The sequence below is a fragment of the Ixodes scapularis genome, unplaced genomic scaffold, assembly GCF_016920785.2.
Source record: "Ixodes scapularis isolate PalLabHiFi unplaced genomic scaffold, ASM1692078v2 PGA_scaffold13__105_contigs__length_92229423, whole genome shotgun sequence".
In the NCBI taxonomy this organism is placed as follows: Eukaryota; Metazoa; Arthropoda; class Arachnida; order Ixodida; family Ixodidae; genus Ixodes; species Ixodes scapularis.
This window is the reverse complement of record NW_024609839.1, coordinates 59,282,223-59,309,243: the sequence shown is the minus strand read 5'-3', so window position 1 is coordinate 59,309,243 and position 27,021 is coordinate 59,282,223. Positions and strand designations below refer to the sequence as shown.

General features: G+C 48.3%; 1 non-coding gene across 1 annotated transcript; it reads left to right on the top strand.

Annotated features, from left to right (window-relative positions):
- The first annotated feature begins 7,129 nt into the window (after positions 1-7,129).
- On the top strand, positions 7,130-7,209 carry Trnas-gga. The gene has a single exon. It is a non-coding gene; the product is annotated as a tRNA-Ser (tRNA).
- Positions 7,210-27,021: the final 19,812 nt, after the last annotated feature.

Here is a 27,021-nt window from a genome sequence, read left to right as displayed (position 1 = left end):
TTGCAAGCTTCACCTTTATTTGTGTTAGACTGGTGGCAGCTGATAAAACCCGTTTTGCTCTACTGACGTCTAACTCCTGGTTAGCTAAGTTGTAGAGGGCTCCACTGGAAATGAAGAGGTCCCGTGTTTGATACACGGACCAGGCGGATTTTTTTCGGTCGCGCACCAGTCACCTAGCCGTGTTTGGAGATTTGTGTTTGTCCCTTTGTCACCCTTGTTCCCCTTCTTCAGGAATTATTTTCGTCGCAGAAAAGAATTTTTTTTTTCTCACGAAGGTTTTTCTACTTTGTTTCATCATATGTCCGAGACTCCGAGTGCAGTTGAAGGCACGAACACGTGTGACCGCTAACACACATACTAAAAGCGTAACCCACTGGGCCAAGCTTCTTTCTATATGATTGATTTATCAATAATGCAACACCTACATAAAGACAATGAACTCCATGCCATTGCTCTTCTGACGCTGTTAGATTGGTTCCATTCGCTCGTAGCTTCAGCAGCGCCAAAACTTAAAGGGGCCCTGCAATCATATTTAAGCGTCTACCCTTTTTTGCGGTTTCCACGTCTCTTGGGGTTCGGGCAAGCCAGCGGGCACGGAGAGAGTAACTAAATATCAGTGCGTCATATTTTAACCGGACGACGCGGAAACCTCCACCGACGAGGGCGACCCGCGGTATCGAAAGCGCGCAAAATGTGACGTCTTTGGTCCTGGGCTTACTACTGGTCAGAGCCGCTAAAGGCTTCTTTTTGGTCGAAATACAAAATATAAGTGGCGCGAACCGTTTCAATTATTTATAAAAGCAATTTTTGTTCAGTATTTTAGATAAAAAAAGGAACGAAGGCAGTTCATAAAGTACGGAAACAAGAAATGACCCGTCGACATACCCGCCACCAAGCGGTGGAAAAGGCGGCGCATATTAGAAAGGAGTAGTGGGATCAGGCGCCGACTCGGAAAAGTTCCCGATGTACGCGGCGGCGCTGCGGTCGCATGGGCAGGAGGATCCGACCGGCTCCGAGCGTTCCGAAGGCCTTCGGCGAGAAGCTTTGTGTTGCGGTTTGGCCGTTTCGCGGTATAGGCGCTTTACACACGCGCCAAATTACAGCCGCCATTGCTGACCTTCTCTTGTCTTGCCGAGATGCCGAGCAACTGAAACCGTAGTTACCGATCCTCTACAAAGGCCGATGCTTTAGAAAAGGATCCAGTTGAATATAACGTGGCAATAACCTGGCCTGCTATGGTAATGATGAAGTGCAATAAACGAAATAAGAGGAAACAAAAACTGAAGGTCAGTTATGGCGGCGCCCATGCACAGCTGCTGCAAAGCGTCTATAGCGGCGCAAAGTAGCTCCCATTCTGAACTGATTTTTACCCCGTGTTCGCTGTCGTTTGTGGCCGATGAAGTGTCATGCCGAATTAGTATTTAATCGCGCAGCAAATGGAATGAGAGCCGCTCTGGCTGCCCCCCGTATACAGCCTATCCAGAACACGCTTTAGTGGCTCCCTCTCGCGCCGTCGATACGGAGTGCGGCAGCCGTGAGCGCTCGCTGAGCTCACTACCCCTCCTCTATTTCACGGCCACTCAAGCAACCAAGGACGTCATGAGGGAGGTTATTTTTTGCTTGTTTTTGTAATTTTAATTTGCCTATAACTTTTAAAATAAAGCGAAATTCGAGAAAATAAAAGTTTCATTAAGTTACTACGTTCAGTGCGCTCAGGTTCGGTGCAAATTAAAAATTAGTAAAAAAGTCATTGCAGGGCCCCTTTAAGGGGAAACGAAGTACTTCGTTTACTCAAATGTTTTACATTGTTTCTCCTCCCTCTCCTAAATTCGCCCCCCCCCCCCCCCCCCCGGCCCCTCCCAGACAAGAGACCCAGCAGCGCTCTGGGAACCAGCGCCTTGCTAGGCCTAGTGATGGCCTCCCTCTCCGCCATGCTCCTGGCTCCAACTCGATGATCAATGGCGGCGGGTCGCACCGCCAGACTGCAGCAGCACTCGTTTCTCGACCCCTCCATTCCGTGCACCGAAGACATCCACCCCAGCGCACGCATTCTGCCGGCCGTGCGTCCCACCAAACCTGTTGCGCGACGCCCCTGGGGTCGCGCATGCGCAGTTGGAAAAACCGTTGTTCGCTTCGACGTTCCAGGGAATGAAGGTCCTCAAGCTACGCGGCGTCTGGAACGCGCCTTCGACCGTCTCGAAACGGCAGGAAGAATACGTCACTGGAGCTGCCGGAGGCTGTTATGGGTTGTCCTGGAGCAATGCAGAGCGCAAGCTCGCCTGCTTCTTGCACAGGGGTTGCGATGATATCAGAAGGCCAAGCTCTTATTGGTTGATTTGAGAAAAAAAAAAAGAAAAAAATATACAGTGGATAGACCTTAATGCATCTAGCACCGAGGTCTACCCACTGTCCTCTCAATCAAAGCCAATCAGAGCTCGGCGTTCTGACGTCACCAAAAACCCCTGTGCAAGAAGCAGACGAATTTGCGCTTTGCATACCACCGAGAAGTCAACGCTGCTACATGACGTCATCGCCAGTGGACGTAAGGACCGCCTCGTCGAGCTTTGGCGCGTCGCTGTGATACGCTACAGGACGCCCTGGCGGCAATGTTGACGCAAGGTAGGGGTCGCTGCGTGGCTCCACACTCGGTAGGTGGCGCAAGTTGCCGCCCGATTCAGAGGGTTCGGTCTCATCCATCCATCCATCTACCCCGTGATGACCTTTGGCGGTTAGAAGGCGCAGGCTTAGTCTTCTAGGTAGTATTGCTGCCTGGAGCGACTCTATGTGACTACAGACCTTTGCACTCATCGCCTTCTTCGCGCTGCCATATTTGTCTGCTGGGCTGTGGGACGCCTTCTGAGCATGCGCTGTTGATCTGATCTGCGGTATATCGGACGCTGCGCATGCGTCCACAGCTCAGTGACTCAGCATTTTTCGCCCGGGTGATAAGCGATGCAAAGGTCTATACACCGAGTAAGGTTCAAAGGTTCAAAGGTGTTTATTGGCTAAAACAACCATACGACCGAGAGCCTGAGGCAATCAAAAGGCAGAAGCCCGTGCATACATATGCTGATTTCCTCCTCGGCCATACGTTAACAGATGAAATGGAGATGTTGGAATGTAATTTACACAAGGGTGAGAATACTTAGTCTAATGAAGAGAGTAGGTGTCGTGGTGATTCCGCACCAGATCTTTAAATTCGTCTACGCTTGGGGCCTGGCGAGCAGCATCTGGTAAGTGATTCCACAGGGTAGGCGCTTGGACAAAGAGGGAGGTAGAGGCACTAATGGTGCGGGCAAAACGCTGTTCAAGTTTCGAGGGGTCTCGCCTAGACCTCCTCAAGTAACCGTCGGGGATGGGACAGACACCATGTAGGTACCTGTAGAGGAGGACCCGTCTGAAGAACAGTCGACGTTTATCAAATCAAATCAGATGTTCCCAAATGCGTGTTTGGCGCATCGTAAGGCAATAAAGGGCCCGCGAATCACGGGGCAAGGGAGAGCTGTGCAGGGAACACGCGATGACGAGGCAGCCAAGCGCGCGAAGTCATTTGTTGAAGCCGGGGCGAGACAAAAAAAAACAAACAAAAAAAACACGTGGATGCATCCTGGCGGGTAAACAAACGCACAATAGTGTGCAAGGTGCAGACAAACTTTCCCGCCGTAATGACCATTTCACTACTCTTCTGCGTGCTACCCTTTGCCTACACCTTAAAAGAAAAGTGTAGTATTACATTTATTTCTATTTTATATACTACACCCCAAAACTTCAGTTCGCCATACCGCGCACTGGCGTCAAACTGACGGCCCCAACTTTTACGAGGGGCTTGATAATTAACGGTGCGATGTAATTTATTAAACAACTCAAGCAGGCACGTAGCCAAGGGGTGGGGGGTTTGCCATAAGCACCCCTCCCCCTTCCGAAACCTTCCATTTTGCTGGGGCCTCCTCTTCCCCCTCCCCCTCATACAACATTTTGTCATGAAACACGTAAATATATATTTATGTGTTTCGCTACTGCATTTCCTTCTTAAAGGCGAAGCTTAATGGAACACTGACAAGGTATTTAGGCTCGCCGAGGTTTTTATCGTACATGACACGTGAGAGCGCAACTACCGAGATTTCCGGCTCGAAATTCGTTTTCTTTCCGCCCGAAAACCGCCGATCGAGAACTGGCCGGTTCGAATCGCGCTCACTTTTTTCTCCGTGGTCACGTGCCGTTTTCTATGATTTTGACACAACCGTGGGTCATCAAAGGCACACACACAATGAAACAAATATACATGGGATAGACATTTTTTGTGGTTTTTAAAAAGCTGCAAACACTTTGAAAAAACAAAAAAGTTGCACAGCCACGTGACTTTATTTGTAACTTTCTCCTCCTCTATATTTCTTCATCCTCCCCAGCTCAGTTTCGGTTTCGAGCAATTGCGTTTTTCCTTTTACTTAATTAAAAATAATACGTGACGTTGCAGTACATTATTGATTGAATAGTCGTCTGACACCGCATTAAAACGCTTGGCAAAAAGTGAAAAAAAAAAGAAATTGGGGGGAGAAAAGGGGGGGGGGGGTGTCCTATAGAGAGTTTTCCAAGTTTTTCAGGTGCGTGATTGGGGGGGGGGGGGGGGAGCGCTGGAAAGATATGCCGGCTTTATCTGCCAGATAAAGCCGGCATATTATGTATACTATAGGCGCGCGTCACCACGAGCAGTAATGAAAGTCTCCATTTTGTTTCTGGAGATCACCGTGGCAAAAGTATAGCAAATGGCCCCCCTTGCGGCTGTTTTGCAAGTTTGAGTGCTTAAGCAGAATGGATGACGGTGCGAGTTGGTAAGCACTTATATTTAAACAGTGCGACTAAACACGGACGAAGGGAGAAACTGAGCGGAGCAAACGTTGAGTGTTCCGTTCATTCGAGCACGTTAACTTTCGAGTTTGTAACGTGACAGGGTGATATGAATATAGACACGGATTGATAAGTTTACACCAACGTTACTATTTTAACTGAGTTACGGAACTGCCCATAAACGCTTCTTCCACAAACAGTACCCTCAATCTCCCCCCCCCCCCTTCCCCCCCTTTATGCCCGCCTCCTTGCGTTCGGCGCGCCACCATATTGAGAACGGCTGTTATGGTGGTAGCTGCAGCGTATACTCTGGAATACATATGTTTTTAAGCACAGCCTTTAGATGTCGTTTCACCGTACTTCATGGATCGCACAGTTTTGAAAGGAAAATCTAGATGGCGCTTCAAACGATGGGAGGCGGACTGAAGGGGGTGACGGGGTTGGGGGGAAAGGGTTAATCTTCACCGCGAAAGTTCCACAACTGAGTAAATCTAAAACATTGGCTTAGACGTCGAAACAACTCAAAGATGAAGTACGCCGCAAAACTTCGTGCGTTGAAGGGGCCCTTCGTTGAAGCATCGACGGAAGGTAGGATTAGCCAACGAAGACGGATAAACGAGCTTTTTCCAAGCACATGTGCTCGGTAATCCTCAGCATAGTCGGTTGCCACGAAAACTGAGCTAGCCCGGACCGTATCCGCGGCAACGGACTGACCAAGCGTAGCGAAAAGTGACGCGGGGAAAAATGTGGCATCTGGCCTTCGATCCCGCTGGTTGGTTGTACAAGCCTCGGCATCGAGGGCAAAACGACGTGATTGTCGCTCGTCCCTAAAGGCCCTATACTTCATTCCACTTGAAGGCCGGGGTCACACTGCTTATACATCACACAAACGACAGCCTGCGTACACATTCGAACGCGGCCCACCGCAGAAACCTGCGCTTCGAATGCCGCGTGACAATGAGTTCAAAGAGAAACTTGACACGCGCCCATTCGAACCACCGATATGTTGGCAGACAGTCTTTTTCTACTAGTCCTTTCTATAGTTCGCAATACTCCCTGTAAACGTTGTTTGAATACACCTGTCCGAAAATTCTCAGGAGACCTTGCGGCGAAGGGAATTGTGGGGCTGTTCATATGTAAGCTCCTGCCGAGTCGAACGTTTCGTATATCCTGGCAGAGGCACGATTCTTTCTCTTTTTTTGTCATTAGGTACCCAGAATGCGAACACGGACGGGGGTCATCACGCTCTTTCTTTCGCCTTCCTTCGGCCTTCTCTGCGTTATAAAATTGCAAAATGTTAAACCGACGTCAACTTCGTCTTCGACTCCTAGATAATCTCACGTGCCAGACGTCGGAACGTCATAATGCGTCAAACAGACGGTGTGGGCGCCACGCATTTCCGGAAAGGTCATCTAGGCTTTCAATACGCCAGGCCGCGATTGCAGAGATACCTCGATACTACGTTCGCTCGTCGTCTTCGCCGGTGCTTCGACAACCAGCCGCCAGGAAAGTGACGGCTCCTGTGACGACTTTTATTGCTACTTCGAGAACTCCGCGATGCATGGTGGATGCATAACTCTAAGGAGAAGTCGGAGACACGTTATATGAGGTCATGGGGAACGAACTCTATATAGCTGTTGCGGTAGGTATACCCATAGCGCCATTGCGTGAAACTAAACCGACCTTCTTCCGTTCGTGTTTTCTGCTGGGAGCTGTCCTGGCAAAATATCGATATTTGTGCAAGTGGGACAGATCTGCCGGCTCTGCTGACCCGTTTGCGTATATCCCTGGTGAAAGCTGTTACGCACAGTGTTGTCTTTTTGTGTGGGTTCCGGAAATTTAGATTGCTGTGAGTCTTAAGATTATGAATATATTTTTGTACAGAAAGAGGTTGTGATTAAGACGCTTTTATATAACATCTTTTTTTTGCACACCAATATAATGTTAAAGGCCTTTTTATTATTATTCGGAGTTTATAAGTTTTATGTGCCGTTATTTCTACACAAACTGAACTAAAATTATGATGCAATTCAATGCAAAGGTGCAAGTGAGCTGGACAAGAATGACGGAAATAATCCCTGGAGAAGGGGAACAAGAGGGACAAAGGACAAACCCAAATCTCCAAACACAGCTAGGTGACAGTTGCGCGACGGAAAAAATCCGCCTGGTCCGGGTATCGAACCCGGGACCTTTCCATTTCCAGTGGAGACGTGCAATGCAAGGCCTTTCCCCCTTGTGGGTGTTAGACTGGTGGCAGCTGATAAAACCTGGTTGCTCTTCTGACGTCTAACCCTTGGTTAGCTCAGTTGGTAGAGTGCTCCACTGGAAATGGAGAGGTCCCGGGTTTGATACCCGGACCAGACAGATTTTTTCGGTCGCGCAACAGTCACCTAGCTGTGTTTGGAGATTTGTGTTTGTCCTTTGTTCCTCTTGTTCCCCTTCTCCATGGATTATTTCCGTCAAACTGAACTAATCCTTTTGAAACAATGATTACTGCGCAGGCCAGCGGGCAAACGATCATCGTGAGAAAAAAACATTGAGATTGGAGACTAAACTTTGGACAATGTTAAGGTTTTCCTTTTTCTTTTTTTAATTCACTAATCCTTTTGTTGGTTGTTACAGCAGCGTGAACAATATTCTGGTAAATCCCCCTTATAAATTCGAAAGACGATAAACATTTGAATTGCATGAGATAAATAATTCAGCTTGTTGTTCTGGCGAATTTCGCACTTCAAGCTGCATTATTTTGGCCGGCTATTACTAAAATGACATCCAGCGAAGCGGCATTGCGTAAACCGTATTTTAAACTTCTTTTTTCTTTCTTTGACGCCGCCATTTCTTTCTTTTTTCTTTTTTTTTTTTTCTTTGTGGGCGCCGTTATATTTGGGTTTAGTACAGAGCAGGCGCAATAAATACTTTTCAAAAGTGCGCACTATCTAGTAGCTGAGAGCTACGTCAGCGCTCGGCGTGAACTCGGCTCTGCTCGCATCGAAAACGAAGGCCGCGTCAGCGTTCGGTGAAGACTCGGATCCAATCACACACTACGTGCCCAAGGGTGGATGTACGGATGAATGTTAATAGCTTTACCCTTTGTAACGGGCGGTAACTCGCGCCACCTAGCCCAAGTCTAAAAAGACTTAGGCTAAGTGACGATCGCTAATGTTGCTTGACTTACTTTTGAGAAGGGTCTATTGGCGATCGGTACTTATTCAAAAATGCGACTTCCTGAGCTTGGTGTATGCGCTATAAAGAAACTCGGGTAATATTTGTCTTGCTCTGTCGCGGACCGTTTCAACGCTTCTTCGGAACGAAAAAAGCGCTTCCTGTGATTTCATGTAAATGCTTCAGTTAACCGGCAACCATGCTTTTCAGCACCAAGATGGCTACTAAAATTGTCGCTACTCTGAAGCGTAGGTTACTACTTATACTCTGTTTCATACTTACCGTGCAGCGCTGTCAAAGCCACTGGCGCGAGCGCGGGGCTTGATCTCGTTGATCATTTGCACGCGTTCTCGCGCAAACAATACAATAGGTGAAGCCACGCGCTCCCGCCAGTAGCTTTGACAGCGTTGCACGCTAAGTGTGAAACAGAGTATAGGGGGTTCTAGGTAGCGCTGTGACCCGTAATTTTAAGCGCGAAACGGTCAGCTCCCTAATTATCATTCAGACGTTGGTGGGCCTGAATTGTTTTCATGCTGAGCTGAGTGCGCAGCTCGTCACCGTACACGTACTAAGTGCCATTACCTTTAGCGTAATCTTGGAAAATAATACGCTAAAATACAGTAGCTACATGTAACCCAAGCAGCACAGAGCTGGCCAGTCATCGGCCAATGGCTGGCAATGGTCCTTGGCCCAGTGGCCAGAGACTGGCCGGTGACTGGCCTTTATCTGGCCATTGGCCAATGGCCACTGGCCATCAGCCATCGACCAAGCTTTGGCCAATGAATGGCCACTCTCTGGCCACTGGCCAAAAGACCATCGCCAGACATTGGCCATTGCTTGGCCAAAATCCGTGCTGCTTGGGAATATACAGCAGAAGCGCCCACTTGGTTCAAGCGCCCCCTACTGATATTTCCCAAACTTGGGAATTCTGCAAATTATACGTTAGCCGCCCGATTTGACCGGAGAAGTGCCCATGTCGGAGATTAGCCCTGTTTTCAGTGAAAATAGGGCGGGCGCTTCCCCGGTATTTGAAGTTACGTAACCGAGATAGCTGCTTTGAATAATGGAAACGCCGTCGTCATCATCATCACCGCCGTCATCATCGTCGTCATCGTGATAGGTTACCCGCCTGAAAGCACCAAAAACAGCCTCTCTCTCTCTCTGTGTATATATATATACTGTATATATATATTTCTCCCCCCGTCGTTTCTTTTTTTTTTTTTTATTGTTATCTTTCGAAACTTTGTGCATATGTTTGTCTTTAGGAATACACGTTGACAGTAATAATTGAAAACGAGCGTGTTGTTGAATTGGTATGAATACTTGAAAGAATAAAACATCGAGGACGAGGGCAGGAACAGGATGAAAGAAGTTCTGTTTCCCTCCTCGTCGTCGATGTTTTATTCTTTCAAGTATTCGTTGCGTTGAGGGTGTTATCTTTGGAAACTGTGTGCTTATGTTTGTCTCTAGGAATACATATCGCGCTACACGTTTAGTCACCCGGTATGTTTTGAATCGTTTTTTTTTTTTTTTTTTTCACTTGTTTCGGAAGCATTGTGTTTGGGCGACGGATAAAAGCAGACGAAGCGTTCGTGGCGTTGAGATGCACCCCTCGAGCTCCTCATAGAATTGTTCCCTCAAATCCCGCGTGGTGGTGAAAACTGCGAAAAGCTTAGAGAAGCTACCCTTCCACGAATTTTTAAAAATTACTATTTACGTTTAATATTTTAGATAAAACTTCTTACTGATGCAACCTCGTGAGCTCGAAATTTAACATAATATAATGTTCGCAAACCTGTTCCAATTAAAAAGCATATCAAGAGGGAAGGGGAGAGGGTTCAACGCGTAATTTTTGAAGGACTTCGTAACATTAATAGCCACAATCTAGCAAAATTAAGCACCATTTATATTAAACAATTGTGTAGTTAAAGCGAATACAAAGGCGCTGCCCGGGATGTGCATCACGTGATAACAACGTCACGCTTTTTCGCGGAGCCTGGCTGACGTAGACATTCCAGGGGGATAGCAGAGCTTTTGCTTGGGCTGTACAAACACTTCCCACCTTGGCGCGGGATCTCTTTGCAATTGGTGATATGTTGTTAGCGTGTCTGGCAACTTTACCGATTTTGCTCAGTGAGATACCGGCGGTGGCATTGGTATTAAATAACGTACTATATTGCTCGCGCTGTTGCGCATCTCGTCCGATGGCACCCGAAGGAGTCTTCGATATTCATCGATGCCGTCCTCAAGCCACTCCTCATACAACGTGTGCTTGATTCCACACCCTTTGCGTTGCAGCAGTGTTGGCGATAACGCGTTGCAAGGAACGGTGTTACCGGTAACACGTTACTTTGCCCTGTAACGTAGTGACGTATTCGTTATGTTTTTTTAAAGACCGTAACGGGTAACATACTTACGTTAGTTACTTTAAGTTACGGATAGTTACGTTACTCGTTACATTTCGCAAAACCTAAAAAAAAGTACACCTACATTTTTTTTCGTGTTTTAGACTTTGTTCATTTTTCGAGAGTCCTCGATTTGGCTGGAGTTTGGTACATCGCATCAATAAGTCTTTGTCAACTGATGGCCAAAACATGTTATTAAAATAAATCTTTTCCGTCAAGTTATTGCATTTTCAAGTTACACCGGCCGCAAGGTTATCAGGAGGCGACGACTTTCTGTTGGCAACAATGACAAATTCCTACCTTTAGCAATGCATGCACGAGCGAGCAGCCGCGAAGCAGCGTTCCTGGCTTTAGCAATCGAGATTATTTTTCAACAGATCAAGGTTGAAAGTTCCATTGCAGTGGGTAGCAATCTGTGCTCCGTGATAAATTGATAAATTGTAGGAATAGTGCCGGGAAAAGCTTATTTTACAGCTATGTTTTCGTGGGAGAAATAAAGGCGCTTCAAGGTGCTTCTGTGCGAACTGCATGCCGAAAGAACTAGTGTAACATAAAAAAAAAGAGTCCTTACTTATGCTCGGAATGCTTTATAGCCGCGTGCTGCGAGTTCAGAATACTTCTGCAGCTGTAGCTAAGGTCACTTGATAACTTTAGAAGCTTTAACAGCGGGAAGCGTGGACTCCAAGGATCGCTAATAATATAAAAAATAGTGCACATTGTAGTACTATATTCGACATTAGTTACATTTGTTGTTAACAATTACCGCTTCTGTGATTTTTGTCTTGTTTCTTTCGTAAACTCATTTGTTTGGAATATCGAATCTAGGTCGGGCTACCCTCGGAGCTTCACTCACGCGGTGGATCTGTTGAAGACGGGTAGTGAAACGTCTAAACTAAAGTTCAAGTCTGAGTTTAGACATTACTTCGGAGACACTGCTATTATTGTCTGGTATTACAAAGGTTTTAGGAAGCAGGTGTTGAGCTCAATTAATAAACAACAGGGCCGTTTCCTGGTTTGTCAAAGGGTTGGAGTGCAATTCTGTCTCCCAGAAGAGGCAGCGAAAACGTCTTTATTTTATTCTATTTCGGAGAAATGTAATATAAGGTTGAAAAGATTTTAAAATTATAAAAATATGTATGTCGTTGAAGGGAGGCATGTATACTTATCGCTGATGGATTTTGTGCTAAACAGAAATTTAATTTAAAAAAGGAGTCGTACATAGAATTACCCCCTTACCATGTGCACTCGTATATGAGGGTTTGAGCCCGATGCGTATTGCTCCGACAATTAAAAAAAAATAAATAAACAAATGGGTAAAAATATTTTCGGGTAATTCAACTGATATTGACTTAAACATTTTAAGGTTCATTTTTGCACTTCACGCACTATTGTATCTTCGAGAAAATATACTTTAATTTAAGAAGGATAGCGTATTTGTGTATTTTATACGCCTTTCGTTGCAGCTTGATGTTTGGCTTGGTGGTTTATGGAGTTCTTTTCATTTTTATTTTAGCACAATCTTCATCAACAATAACCTGCCGCAAATGCAGTTCATTGCATTCAATACATTTCAGTGTTTACGAAAATCAAAACATACGTGTGTTATGGCACAGCCCAACACGCGCACGTTCGCCCCTTTGGAAGACGAGCAAAGTACGCGAAACACGCAGGAACGCTGAAAATCGCACCGACCAGAAGCGCTTTCCAGGAATGGTCTATAGACGCTTTACACACGCGCCAAATTACAGCCGCCATTGCTGACCTTCTCTTGTCTTACCGAGATGCCGAGCAACTGAAACGGTAGTTGACGATCCTCTACAAAGGCCGATGCTTTAGAAAAGGACACAGTTGAATCTAATGTAGCAATAACGTGGCCTGCTATGGTAATGATGAAGTGAAATAAACGGAATAAGAGGAAACAAAAACTGAAGGTCAGTTATGGCGGCGTCCATGCACAGCTGCTGCAAAGCGTCTATAGGCAAGACGAGCGTGTGGGGCGCACCCACATTCCGTGCATCCTCCCGCAGTACTTGGATAATTTGTCAAATAAATGAATTGGGCGTCTCTTCGACCTTTCTTTGCGAGCGTAACTGTTAGCTTCTCGGAAAGAAGGAGAACGTATTTGCTAGCGATTTTACGAAACTAGCGAGCCGCAGCCACAAACGGGTTTTCTCAAAATCTTAATTCCTCACATTTTCTTCTTCTTTATTTTCTCATAATTCAGCACGGAGGCCAAGCTTATACGTTGTGCAAATAGAAAATAATATCGACTTCAGGTAGCGCGAACGTTCCTGTTTTCTCGCTGTTAGAACCGAGAAAGGCGGGTGCGAGATTATCCGAATGCCGTCCGCGCACCTCGTTGCCCGCCTATGACGTCACGTTTGTATGGCGGGGAAAACTAGGGAAAAACTGGGAAGAACGGTGTTTCGGTTTCGGCAGCGAACAAATAACACCGTTTTAATTAACTCGAGTGTGCCTGGAAGAACGAGATGACATTTCGGAATCGGGAAGCCATCCTCATTCAGACGGCGCCTTTGGATTAGGTAGCTAAAAAAAAAAAATCGGCGCGGAGTTCCCCTTTACGTCCAGAGACGCAGACAACGTTACGTGCCGATGGGACCAACGAGACAGCGTCGAAAGGCCACCCTCATGGTGGTCATTACGTTTCTGTACGTTTTCTTTCATCACTGAACCAATCATAAACAAACAAAAAAAGGCTCAGTGACTTGAGCTTCTGACGCTGCTACACGAGTCCCATTATCTCGTAGCGTCGGCTGCGCCTGGAGTTATGCTAAAACGAAAGATAGGCGCCAAGTCATCCATTATTGCACTCATTTCACACATCTACGAAAAATTAGCCTCTCCTTTTCACACAAAAAACGTCCATTAAAAATTTAAAAAAAAACCACAACGCTTACTTTTTTGAGTCGACGTTAAAGACTGCAGGCTAGCGGTGGTACCGCACTGGCGGAATTGCTCATCTACAGCTCAGACACAAGTCGCCTGTCGAGGCAGATTAAGTTCTAGGGTGTATAAGCATTCACACAACCGATTCGTTTTTGACACAAAATAAAAAAAAAAAATGCTTCTCCAAAAAGAAAAAAAAATACTGTTACCGCCAGTTTATAAATAAAAAGTAACGGAAAAGTAATGTGAGTTATTTTTATCGGTAACGGTAACTGTAACGTGTTCCTCTTATTTTGAGGTAACGTAGGTCGGTACCGCTTTCCTTTATTTTGCAAGTAACGAGTAACGTCTCTCGTTACTTTTTTTTTATTTTTCGGTAACGTCTACAACACTGTTGCAACCACCCATTCAAGAAGCATCCTTCTTTTAGCACGAGACAGTTTGTCGTGTTCTGCATCTAGCAGCGCTGCTGCCATATTCGCGTATCTCCGTTACGTTTACGCATCCATTTCTCTCACTCTCGCCGGCGCGCATCGCGAGCCCCTGCTGTGTAGAGCATGACCTCAAAATGGCGTCTGATAACGCTAACATGCCTTTCGGCTCGTCGCCGTTCGCGCGAACGCTGGAGTCGGGGAGAGAGTCCCGCAAATTCCGGCAGAAACTGACGACACGCAACCCCCGGCCCGAAAAGCATGTGTGCTTTTCGGGCACACATGCTTGAATACTTCTTTAAAGGAATAATGCGGAACCGAACATTTCCCAGTCCTCGAGCCGGCAGCCACCGGTGACCAGCGAACTGCGTTGGATCCGGAAAAAAGGAGAATAAAAACAAGCTCTTCATCTCCACAGTGGCGCCTGGTATAAAAGGTAGGCGATTAATTGTTCTAATGAGAAACGTAGCTTTCATTTGGTGAGGTGAAGAGCCTGTCTGTATTCTTCTTTTGCCCGGAGCACCTTACATTTCACTGTCGTCCTAAGCGTGAATGGAGGGCCTGGATGTCAATTTCGTTGCGTGTGCTCGCGCACAACTGTGGCTGCTGGCTCGTGAAAACATCGTGCACCCTTTATTATATAATATGAACACTAAAATGTTAGTTGAGTGTCCCTTTCAGGGAACTGCTTTCTGTGTGTTTTGTTCGTTCTCTGTGTTTCGTTCCCGAGAAATTCCTGACGTTGAGAAGTTTACCAGGTCGCGTGTATCCTCTGTCATGTCCCCATTCTAAGAACACTGGGGCGTCTACCTTCCTGCAAATCACTTGAGAGAAAACACCAATCGTTGCAATCTCCCGGGGAGCTCGGCCAATGACAAAATATGTTTAGAGATAAAGGAAGAAGAAAAATTGCCCGTGCTGGTGGCATTTACATGAAGTTTCACTATGCTTGGTGTCATAGCGCATAATTATTATTTTTTTTCTCACTCTAAACTTACTTGCAGCGTTGTCCTTCACCGAGATTGCAGCCATTTCCCCTCTCTCAGGGGCTTTGCAGCAAAGTAGGCCTTTCGAGCGTCTTAAAAGTGTTTGCCCTATCTTCGTTCACATTTGCGCCGATATCACAGTTTTCTTTTTAGCGGTCATGATAAGGCGGGAAAAAAAAATCATACTTTGTATAGCGTCGACTAAGCTAACGGCTGTGATGTTCGCCGGAGAACCTGGTTTTGTCTATGGTCGCTATCAGTTTAAGAAATGCAAGGATTGGCGGGTATAGTCCCGAACGTCTTCTTTTCGCTTCGAAGCCAATGAGGTGATGGCATTGGCCGACGAGAACGGCCAATGAAGCAATCGCGAAGCGAGAAGACTGGACGTCTTACAAGCCACGCCCTCCCTTTCTCGAGCTGTCGGCGACTCCAGCCCCATTTCGTGCGTCGGAGACCTGTTTCACTGTACTGAATTCTCACGTGTACATATGTTTCATATCTCGTATTTTTATAGCCTCCTCCGTCATTGCAACAAAATAAAACACGTTTCCCGGAGCATTGTTTTTGCGATGGGGTGTCTGTGTGGTTTCTTCGCACCAAAGACGACGGAACTACGAGTAATCGGGGCAACAAGGCATGAAGTTGCGCTAGTTGGTGCATTATGGAAACTTGGAAAACAGCGCACAAACACGAAGAACAAAAACACGAAGGACGGCGTCGCTTTCGCTCACTTCTCGTTCTTGCGCTTCGTGTTTTTCGCGCTGTTTCCACGTTTTCGTAATTAAGGTCCCGAATAAAGAAAGGTAACGACACCTGTCATCCACACGCACCCACGTGCGCATAGGACCGCACGCACGCGCACGTGGACACAAAGTCTTTGCGTGTGTCATTTTTGTTTGCTTCCTGGAGTTTTGGGGTTGTTTTATTTCTAGTAATATCTACCCAGGTAGCTTGCGCCCTGACTTCCTGCTCCTTGGTTCTTTTTTTTAATTTTTTGCTTTCTCGCATGGTTTGTTCACGTTTTTACACCCGGTTAACTCGTAAGTAAGGGCGCTGTTGTCGAAGGCTAAACTACGCACAAACACGTGCACACGAGCTAAAAGTGCATTGTCGCGGTGCATGTTTTTGTATTTGACTGGATTAGCCTCGAAGAGCACACCCAAAGGGAGATGATGATCGAGCCGTGACCTGCTGCTCCTGGCGTTTCTTGATTATCCGCTCGTAACTTCTTTGTGCTCAGGAGGCATCGGCATTCCCATTTTTTTCCCCTCTCTTCTACTCCTCCTCCTCCCTCTCCACGCACCCTCTTTATTTATATTTTTTGCTCTCTCGCACTCGCCCGTCACCACGATCGTACCAAGATATATACTGTTCCGTATAGAGGAGCTTTCACCCTGCCGTATATACGTCACCTGTCTTAGCGACCCCTATACACGGTATCGAGAAAAATGCTGTGCGTTTCCTTTTCTTCAAAGCATGCAGATGTCCATTTGCAGCGAACAACGGAAGAATATTTATCTCTTTTTGTTTGTCCGTTGTTGCTGGCGAACACAACATGCATTGCCGGGTGCATTTTGTGTAACATTGGGTCACGCTAGTATGTGCACATTTAAGTGATTACACTTAATTTAAAGACTACGAGATGAGTGAAGAAGTTGCTAAAGTGCGGGATGAGCTGAGGCGGATATAAAGCTTGAGTTAAAAACATTGAAGGACCTTGTAGTAATTTGACTTTATCGGGTTATTTAATTTCAACGCTAATCGCTGCGAGGCGTGTTTTCCGCGGAAGAGAAGCGTGTGGCGGCCTGCTTGCGATCGCGCACTCGCGGTTGCTCTAGGGTCTGAGTCAGTCAGCAGGGTTCGATTAAAAGAGAAGCTCAAAGTTAGCCCTCTTTTTTATTCGCCTTCGGCCGTTACCGGCCTTCGGCCCGCCGTTACCGGGTCGCCTTCGCGGATGAACCCGACGTCTACTCCCCGGCCACGACGACGCCTGTCGCAGCGGCTGTCGCTCCTTTCCCGACATTGACAAGGCAAGGCATCGCCACCATCGGCATTCGAGGCCATCCACGCAGCCCTGCGCCGGTACAGGACAGCACCTCTCAGACCACCGCCTCATTACCAACACCCGCCATTTCCTGAATAGTGCTATGGCGACGAGGATGGAATTCGAACACTTGTCAACGACAGTTTCAAGGCGCGCTCTGTGTCGTGGTTGCACAGTTGGCAAGAACCGGCGCATCTTGCACTTTTTTTTCTCTTTCTTCTTTGCTGCCCTTGTAGCGTTTTGTTATGACATTTCGGACCAGTCGAGCTAGCGTTTTGTTTTTCTGTTTTTCTTTTAGTGTGGCATACTTCGAGGCAGGCAGTGCTCGTTTCTCTGAACTGCAGTGTCTCGGAACTCTTGTACGCCAAGCGCTTCAAACGACGTGTTAATATTTTTTTAGGTAGTTTTTTTTTTTTTTTTTTCGGACGCAGCGCGTTTACGAATTAACTGTTCCAATCATGAAATAAGCCCCGGGAAAGCTAATCTTACAAAACGTTTTTCTTTTTTTATTTCTTTTTTTTTTTTTTGTCCACTTTGCGATGACGCAAACTATGTTCCAGACGAGAAATAAGCCCTGGCCGAGCTAACTAATTAACTAATCTTCATAGACAGCAATGCTTTTTTTTTTTTTTTTCGTCCGCTTTGCGATGACCTGAAATTGAGTTTTGTTTTTATGTTGCACGTTCAGGCTGAGGCTCTGAGAATTCAGATATGTAGCGTAATCACGTTCAAGCTGATGTTTTTTTATCGCCGTGATGCTTTGACGTTGATCAAAGTTTAAGCCCAAGATGGCCTCAGCTCGGGCCTCCCGACATGATTGCTGGAAGGACGGCCACCCGTCTTCAGCGGCACTTCGCCGAGATGAAAGAATGCAGCGCCTGGTTTTCATGTGAGGCCCGGTTTTCCGCGTCATCCGATGTTCCTGCAGTGCCTGGTTCCTCTGCAAAGCCTGGGTATATCTGCTGCGTGTGACTTTTACGACACAGCTTCAGAGAAAGACCGCGCCCACGCGCGCCAACAGATTTCAGCCACAGCCGCCTTGCGTTGTGCTTTGCTTTCACTGGTGAGCAGCTAGCGAGACATTCTTTGGTACCTCCCGCACGCGCAAGTCAAAAAGTAGCAACTTTTGCGTCCAATGTATTGAGTAGCGTTTTGTTTTTTTCTTGCCCAGCAAGTTTTTTTTTAGCTTCAGACTAAGAGGAACATTCTCGACAGTCTCATTCTCGACGCTGAGCCGGCGTTTTCTCTGAATTTTCCAGAACCCACCGAAACGACATTGACACCTTGATTACAGGTTTAAAAGGCGCGAACTGAAACAGTACGAAATAAGACACACGTACGACAGGGAGAAACGACAAGGAGATGCGCCTTTTAACATTTTTATCGATATATACCAACTACCCTAATCAAAATTTTATTAACATTTTACCGAACTTGATTTTTTCAAAAATATTTTTCGGGTCTTTATAATGAGAGACAAGGGTCGTGTTTGTTCCAGTTGTACTTATATTTAAGAAACGGAAAATAGGGATATGCTTGTGAGTCTTCTCTTTTTAATGGGCTTTTCGTTCTCTTTTCACATTTATGTAAAACAAAAAGACGGAATGCAGTAATTTGAAATCACCGGTTTATTTAATATTAAGGCTAACCGCTTCGAGGCGCGTTTTCTTCGGAAGAAAAGCGCGTTGCCCGCTGTCCCGGAGCTAAGAGTCGGGTCACCGCCGTTACCGGGTACCACCGGAATTCAAGGCCATCCAGGTAGCCCTGCGCCGGTACACGACAGCACCTCGCAGACCGTCACCTCACTAGCAACACCGGCCATCTCCACAATACTACAGCCTTCATTTCAACGAGACTTTACGATGAAACTAAACGATATAAAATCCGGTACGAACGAGCTGAAGGAGGTAAAGAACAGCATGAACTTTATGAATTATAGGCTCGAGTAGAGTAAAGGTCGGTTCTCACATGCAGCGAAGCGCTGACGTAGCGCTCCTCACGTGCCATCAGCTACATATCTTATGCTATGAGCAACAGTTTTGACGGTGCGATACAAGGCTGGTGAACGCTGCCGTCAGCACGCGCTTAGCGCAAGGTTAGCGCTATGCTTGCAGCGGTCCGCTGCATGTGTGAACGGGCCTTAATGCAGAGCTGAGCACTGCTCTAGCAGACAACACTGAAAGAAAACCAGATGTTCCGGTCCGACCGACTGCCAACGGTTGTCGCTTGAGTCAAAGGAAATGGAAATTCAGCTCACGCAGTGCGAGTATATTAGACGCGAAACTGTAATGTCGAAATTAAAGGAATCCCTTTAAACAGCAACGAGGATCAACTGGGCATCGTGAGGACCGTGGCGGCAGTCGTGGGTGAAGCGATAGAACGGACCGATAAAGAGACTGCCATCGCGTACCTGTCCCGAAGACAGGAGAGAACATCGTGGCATATAGCTTCTCAAACGAGCGCGTTTCTGGAAAAAGCAAGTAAAAAACAAACAAATAAGGTGCAGAAACCTTCACATTGCGTCGATTGACGCAGCGTATGTCAATAAACACGTCTGTCCCGCTTTAAAAATAAAAAAATAAAACGATTAGGTAAACAGTTTTCGAGAAGTAGGAAGCAAAGTGGAAGTATGTTTGTGTACGGAATGTCAATATAATTTTTTTTGTTTTGCGCGAAAAGTACAGGAAGTTTCATTTGCAAAAATAGCCTCTACAGATGACTTGGCAAAAATTTTACAGGAAGTCGCCGTCAAACCTACTACATACACAAGAGTCAGTCAGAACAGTCGCGCCTCTAGCGCCCCGCTTCGACCCAACTCACTGACGTCAAGCCACTGCGGGGCGCTGCTGGCAGTTCTGCGGATGCGCAGATGCTTCACTCCTCCCGAATTTGGTTTCTGCGCAGGCACACCGCCCACACTTGGTGAGGGAAAGGCGTCCGTGTTTGTAAACACTGTGTTGGTGTATAGGGACAACAGACCGAATTTTCTTGTTTGCTTTTGATCATCGATATCGAAAATGACGATTCAAAGGCCGCTCCTCGCGCGATCAATCCGCTGGTAAAAGCGAAGCGCTTGTCCTCAGACCGTGTATGACGAGGTTCAATTTCTTTTTTATGTAAACACCGGGCTGTGGGGACAACAAGTAATACTCCATTGACACGGTCAACATAAAGGTACCTTTAACATAGGTCCCTTTGCTATCGGCGAATCAGCCCGTGCTCCTGGGTCGCGAGCACACGCCACGCGCGGAAGATTGTTGTTTGATTGGCCGCAGAGAATAAAGGTCCCTTAGCTAAAGGTACCTTTACGGTCGTGTGAATGGGGTATGAAGCCCCTCTATCCTGGGAAAAGTGGCGCCATTCATTCGTGTAGAAATGCTCGAGACACGTGCCGCGCGACACTTCTGGGAAGAACATGGCGTCTGAATTCAAGCTCAGTGCGGCACTGTTCCGCTACAGTGTTCTAGAGGGTGTAGTGGCAAGAGCGGCGCCCGCGTACAATGAAGCGCGTGAAGACGGTCGATGTAGATACCGCGTGTGGCGCTGGAGTTCTGTGCCCTAGGAGAATTAATGGCACGTGTGCGATGAACGAAGAAGACGACGAGGGTGACGCGGTACGCTTCTCCGAAAAAATGTAGCACCGCAGCCCAAGTGATAGCGTTGCTGAACGATGTGTCAGTACTGCGGGGGGGGGGGGGGGGGGGGGGGGAGAGTCGATATTAATTAAATAATCTCCCTCAAAACACGGGAATATTTCAAGTAGAGGATAGCACACACTCTAGAGGCATTAGTCCAAAGGCAGAACTACAATTGACTATACTTCGTTTCACCTTATGAATTGTACCGCAGCGAAGGCTAGAAGCGCGAGCTCATAGCGTTGGCAGCTGCTCTTAATTCACGAGCGTGTGCCGCCGAGATGTGCCCCAGAGCAAAGAGCTCGCGCTTGTAGCCTTTCCTGCGGTACATCACAAGGTGAAATATAGTATACAGAACAACATTAGCAGTTGTTTCGCACCGCGAAAAGCTCCAGTCAAACCACAGTAGTAAGCGCCGAACAGCGCTGATGATGGGGCTGACGGGGGCGCGCTCCTAGGGCACAGAACAGCAGCGCCATGGTGTCGTCTACGCGAAAAATCTTCACAAAGCGGCCGCCGCTCTTGCCACTACAACCCCCTCTAGAACACTGTAGTTCCGCCATGATCTTCCCAATGGCTGCACGTTGCACGTGTCTCGTGCTCCGACGCACCTTGCGCTACTTTTAAACCTTGAAGGGGCTTTAACAACGAGCTCGATAAAGCGCCCCCTATAGTTCGATCTCCTGCCCAATACTCACAAAGCCTGGCAGTTCGACGACGGAGCCATAGAGTGCCCGGTCGCAGATTTGGAGCGCGAGGATCTGGTAGCACAGAGCATCAAAGAGCCATTCCTCGGGGAACCCAGAGCCGTTTATACTGAGAGAGTTTGGCCTTCTTAAGGAGATTTTGACAGTCTGACAACCACAGCAGCGTAGTCTGACAACCGGGGGATGACTACTTCCGTCCGCCATATTGTGGATCTGACTCATAGGAACTCTACGCGATTTCACAAGAACGAACAAGACAAAAAAGTAACGCCATATTGTGTTATCGCGAAATCCGCTTGTTCTAGCGGCCAACAAGCTCCGCCCATCGGCCAAACTCTCTCAGTATAAACGGCTCTGGGGGAACCCGGACGTCAGCGCACAGTTTTTTCCAGTGGCGAGTACCCGAAACATACTTCACTCGGGCGAAGTGTGTTTCGGCAACTCGCAACAGCGGAGCGCCAGTGACGTGGCTCTCCTCTCATCAGGGGGGTAAAGGTGGGTGAGGAGGAGTGGCAAATCCCGTGCGCCGACACCCGGGGTCCCGAGTGAACGATCGCAAAAGAGGGCGACAGAACACGAGAGAAAGAAAGCAACGTTGCCATGGTAAACGCGAAGAGTGAAAACTCTCAGCAATATAAACAGTGATAATTTAACGTTGCAAACTAAATTCTGAGCTATTCTAACGCTTATAAAAAGCAACAAAGTCATTACGCTGCATTAACTCCCCTTCTGTCGAAATCTCGGAAATCTGGTAGTTGCGCAGTTTCGTATTCCTCAGCCGCGCCCACCCGCGCCCCACCGGCAAAGCCGGGTATATGGTTTAGTTCAGCGTTAACGCGAGGCCGTACATCTGCGCACTATGCAAAAAGAAAGCTTCGAAAGGAACGCGAATATTTTTCCACCGGTAAGTTCATGGATTGTTGAAGTTCACGAAACTGCTCTGATGATGTAACCGTGTTTGGGACCCCGAGGGTCTGCCTGCATGATCCGCCGCTTGCGGCAGCCAGAATGTATGGGAAAATGGCGGACCTTTTCCTCTAGAGTTAGTATGTATGATCTCTATGCCTCTCATCCCTTGCCTGCCGCTCCATCTTTTCCGTTTTGGCGGCCGCTTCTTGTGGCGATCGGCCAGGCTTTGTCAGTGGACGCTATGGACAAGCGGTACCAAAAGTGAGTCATCTCGGTGCTCGTCGTCTTTGTGCGCTCGCTACCATCGGCTAAGCCAGTCACGCGGAAATTAAAAAAATAAATAAAAAAAGTAAAAAATTAGGACGCATTGACTACGTGTGCAATTGGTCTAGCAGTTGATAGGCCAACTCGCAAAGGCGACGAGCTCCGTGAAGAGGCACTTTTGACGCTTTTCGATTAGCTCCATCAGATTGCGGCTTTTTACTGCAGTCGGACTTGATGTGAAACGGAGCATGCGCCAAGAGTAAATCGTCTGCTCTTTGCGCAGGGGGTCGTGGTGACGTCAGAACGACAACAAGTTTTGATTGGAAGGAGAGCGGGTAGACGTCGATGCTAGGCGGCTCGAGATCTACCCATTATTATTACTTTTTTTTCAATGAGTCAAAATAAGAGCTCGGCGTTCTGACGTCATCGCAACCCCTGTGCTAGAAGCAGACGAACTTGACGCTCCGCGTAACTTCCCGCAGTCTAATCAAACACGCAGCCCGTCGACCAACCCGTCGAGCAACATTGGTGTTTGCCACTTGTTGGGCACGAAGCGCTATTAGATCCGAGTCCTGGCCGAACATGCTCCTTCTCAATAGAGGCTGAGCCGAGTTAACGCCAGCGCTGACTCGGCCCACGCGTATCCGATATAGGCCTAAAGCGTCTGCCCGATTAATGGCGAACTCGGATAAATAGATGGGACGCACTTTTGAAAAAAAAAAAGGGCCTATTACGCTCTGGAAAATACCTGTGCGATCACTTTCCTGCAGAATCGCAGATAGCCAGTCACTGCCAACGATGGGAAAGGGCGGGAGAGTGCCGAAGACTGATGAAGCCCGGAATGATTTAAGCCCATAATGCTCCAAAACGCCGCGACATGACGCGTTAAGGGCCGCCCACACTAGCGAGACAACGCGCGCGGCGCGCCGATAAATCGGTTGAGCGGGAAGATAAAGGGCTTGTCTCTGCACGCGCTCGTGGCGCTGACTGTGCTACGGGGACTTTTTGTTACTTCCCGCGATCGGCTTGCCACGCTCATTTTCTCGCTAGTGTGGGCGGCCCTTTAAAGGGGTAACGAATTTAAAGGAGCGGTGCAACGATATTCAACTGGAATGTTTTTCACTTTGCACGAGCTTACTGGCACTAAACTCCGTTTCACCTTATGTTGCACCGCAGCGAAGGCTAGAAGCGCGAGCTCATAGCGTTGGCAGGTGCCCTTCGTGCACGAGAGCTTGTGCCGCCGAGACGTGCCCTAGAGCAAGGAGCTCGCGCTTGTAGCCTTTCCTGAGGTACAACACAAGGTGAAACAGAGCATAGTGGGACTCAAGAATACTCGCACGCAACGCCAATGATCGAAAAATTCCTTTGTTGCGGTGTAATTTCAAGGACAAAAGCGATCATTTTCATTCAATCTCTCTTTTGCAAAATTTGATGACGTAACGTGGGGATCGCAGTACACCCCAATGACGATATTTGAATGCGGTTCATGGATTGGTCCCGAGTATTGCGTGGGCACTCCATTTGGGCTCTTGATAATTACTAGCTCGAGAAGCATTCGGGTAGTGGCCCGTGTCCAATCGCTGCAACGACGACAATAGCCGAGCCATAACAATGTCTAGAACTCAGCGCGTGTCCTGTGCTTTGCCAACCCCAGCGCGTGGCTATGATCAACATTGGCGGCATATAATCGGCTCCAGATCACGTGGCCGCTTGTCGTGGCTACGAGTTGAGGGGGTGAAAGCTGCTCGTTTTTCTTTAATTTTTTTCTGGAACTTCTATTGCGTGGGGTGAAAAACGAACGCGTGTTTCATAGGTCATTAACGTCAGGGATCCGTTCTAAGCGGCATTCGCGCAAAGAACAAAAATTGTTGCATCGCCTCTTTAAGCTTGAAAGGATTTACCGTTTCTATTTTTTATGTTGCCTATCGTTCCGCAACTAAACGGAAACATCCCCCGAAATACAGCGATTCCGCCGCGTAATCGTAAAGGGAAAAACTTATTTGGCGATCTGCAGCCGTGTTTGGGAGTTACGGGAACTGCAGTGTGACGTACTCTCGGGGATGTTGTTTTGGAAGTTAGGGATCTGTGCCATCTTGTGGTCAATATAAATAAATTTTAAAAAAATGAAAGCTGTTTACAATTCCCTGTAACGCTGGATTAGAGCGCAGCTCTTGAGGAGGAAGATGGAAGCGTACTGAGGGATAGGTGACTCCTTGAGGTCACGTGACCTCAAGGGGGTCACGTGACCTCAGGGACTCACGTGACCTTTGGGGGTCACGTGACCTCGGGGGTCACGTGACCTCGGGGTGCCACGTTACTTCTGGGGGTCACGTGGCCTCAGGGGATCACGTGACTTCTGGGGGTCACGTGACCTCAGGGGCTCACGTGACCTGGGTGGGTCACGTGACCCGGGTGGGTCACGTCACCCCCTTAGGTCACGTGACCCCCAGAAGTCACGTGACTTCAGGGAGTCACGTGACCTTAAGGGGTCACGTGACCTCAGGGGCTCACGTGACTTCGGGGTGTCACGTGACTTCTGGGGGTCGCGTGGCCTCAGGGGGTTACGTGACTTCTGGGGGTCACGTGACCTAGGGGTGTCACGTGACTTCGCGGTTACGCCGACGGCGACGGCGACGCCGACGCCGCTCAAGCCGGAAACGGGCCCCTAAGAGCTGCACTCTAAAATGAAAGCCGTTTACAACTCCCTGTAACGCCGAATTAGAGCGCAGCTCTTGAGGAGGAGGAGGGAAGGGTACTGGGGGGTGGGTCAAGTGACCTCGGGTGGCGGGAGGTCACGTGACCTTGGGGGGTGTCACGTGACGTTGTGGGAGTCACGTGATCTTGGGGTGTCGCGTAACGTCGGGGGAGGTCACGTGACAATGCCGATGACGTCATCACTGACGTCACTGATGACGTCATCAGTGATGATGACGATTGGGATGCCGGTGACGTCATCAGTGACGTTACTGATGACGTCATCGCTGATGATGACGATGACGATGTGGATGCCGGTGACGTCATCGCTGATGATGACGATGACGATGCGGATCCCGGTGGCGTCATCAGTGACGTCACTGATGACGTTATCACTGATGATGACGATGACGATGCTGATGCCGGTGACGTCATCAGTAATGTCACTGATGACGTCATCAGTGGCGATGACGTCAACGGGGGGTCTCGTGACCTCGGGGGGTATCCGCAGGTCACGTGACCCCGGGGGGTCATGTGACCTGGATAATCATCGTGACCCTCGTGAGGGTAACCCTAGTAATCTTGTGAGGGTAACTCTCGTGACCCTCGTGAGGGTAACTCTCGTGACCCTCGTGAGGGCAACTATCATAACCCTCGTGAGGGTAACTCTCATAACCCTTGTGACCCTCGTGAGGGTCACCCTTTTGAGGGTAACTAACCCTCGTAGCCCTCGTGAAAGTAACCCTCGTGAGAGTAACCCTCGTAACCCTCAAGAGGGTTACGAGGGTTACGCCGACGGCGACGGCGACGGCGACGCCGACGCCGACGCCGCTCAAGCCGGGAACGGGCGCCTAAGAGCTGCGCTCTAAAAAGTGAAACCCGGCTACAACTCCCTGTAATGCCGAATTAGAGCGCAGCTCTTGAGGAGGAGGAGGGAAGGGCACTGAGGAAGGGGTCATGTGACCTCGGGGGAGGGGGGGGGGGGCTCAGATGGGCCACGTAACCTCGGGGAGGGAGGGGGGTCACGTGACATCGGGTGGGGGCACGTGACCCCACCTCCTCGAGGTCACCGAAGGTACCCGAGGTCCTCCCGAAGGAACCCGAGATCCTCCCGAGGCACTCCCGAAGGAACCCAAGGTCCTCCCGAGGCCCTCGGGGTGTGGGGCGAGGGGGGTCCTCGGGGGGGGGGGGGGGGTGCTCGCGGCTACGGCGACGCCGCTGAAGCCGGAAACGGGTGCCTAAGAGCTGAGCTCTAAACAAAGAACTTGGCGTTTGAACATAGAGCAATGCGTGAAGAGGCTAGCATTATTCCTAAAATGTATCAAATTGTCGTGGAGCCAGCAACCGGAATTCAGCAAAACCATCCCTCCCCCCCTTGCGCAGCCCACCCTCCCCGTCGTTCCCGGGTTTGTTTGTGCTGCATTTCAAACAGCATCTTGTTTCCGCGGGCGTGGGAGCGCACTAACGATGGCGAACAAGGAGAGTCTCGTGAGCCAACGCGCAAGCGAGGATCGAACTGCTTAGTCCACACAATTCGCAACTTTCAGCGATGGTAGTACCACGGTGTGAGAATCGCACACCCTAGCTCCTGGATGATTGGCTTCACTAAAAGGTGTTTGCAAACACCTTCCTGACGTGAAAAAATAAACTAAGGCTCTAATACAGCTCATATACAGCAAAACTGGAATTACGCGTCGGAAGCCCAGCCTCGTACTGCTGTTCTACGACGATCATGCAGATGACAGCCATTTTGATAGACACCAGTGCGCCCCTTATAGGTCGTGAAAGTTGCGAATGGTCTGCCGATTTCCGTTCTGTGCCCAGAGCAAACCTTGTATAAATATTTGTACATATATTAAAAAGCTTCAGCAACGTCTCGGGTAATGCCTAGCAGTATGGTTTGTTCGAGGAGCGGAAAAGAGTGTGAGCTTTTGTTTTCTCGTGTTCCTCAACGTACGATTGTATCCTCCGCCGTGATGACCGGCGATGCTTACTGGGTGCGGTGTTTTGTTGTGCCCGAACCGGAGTCTTC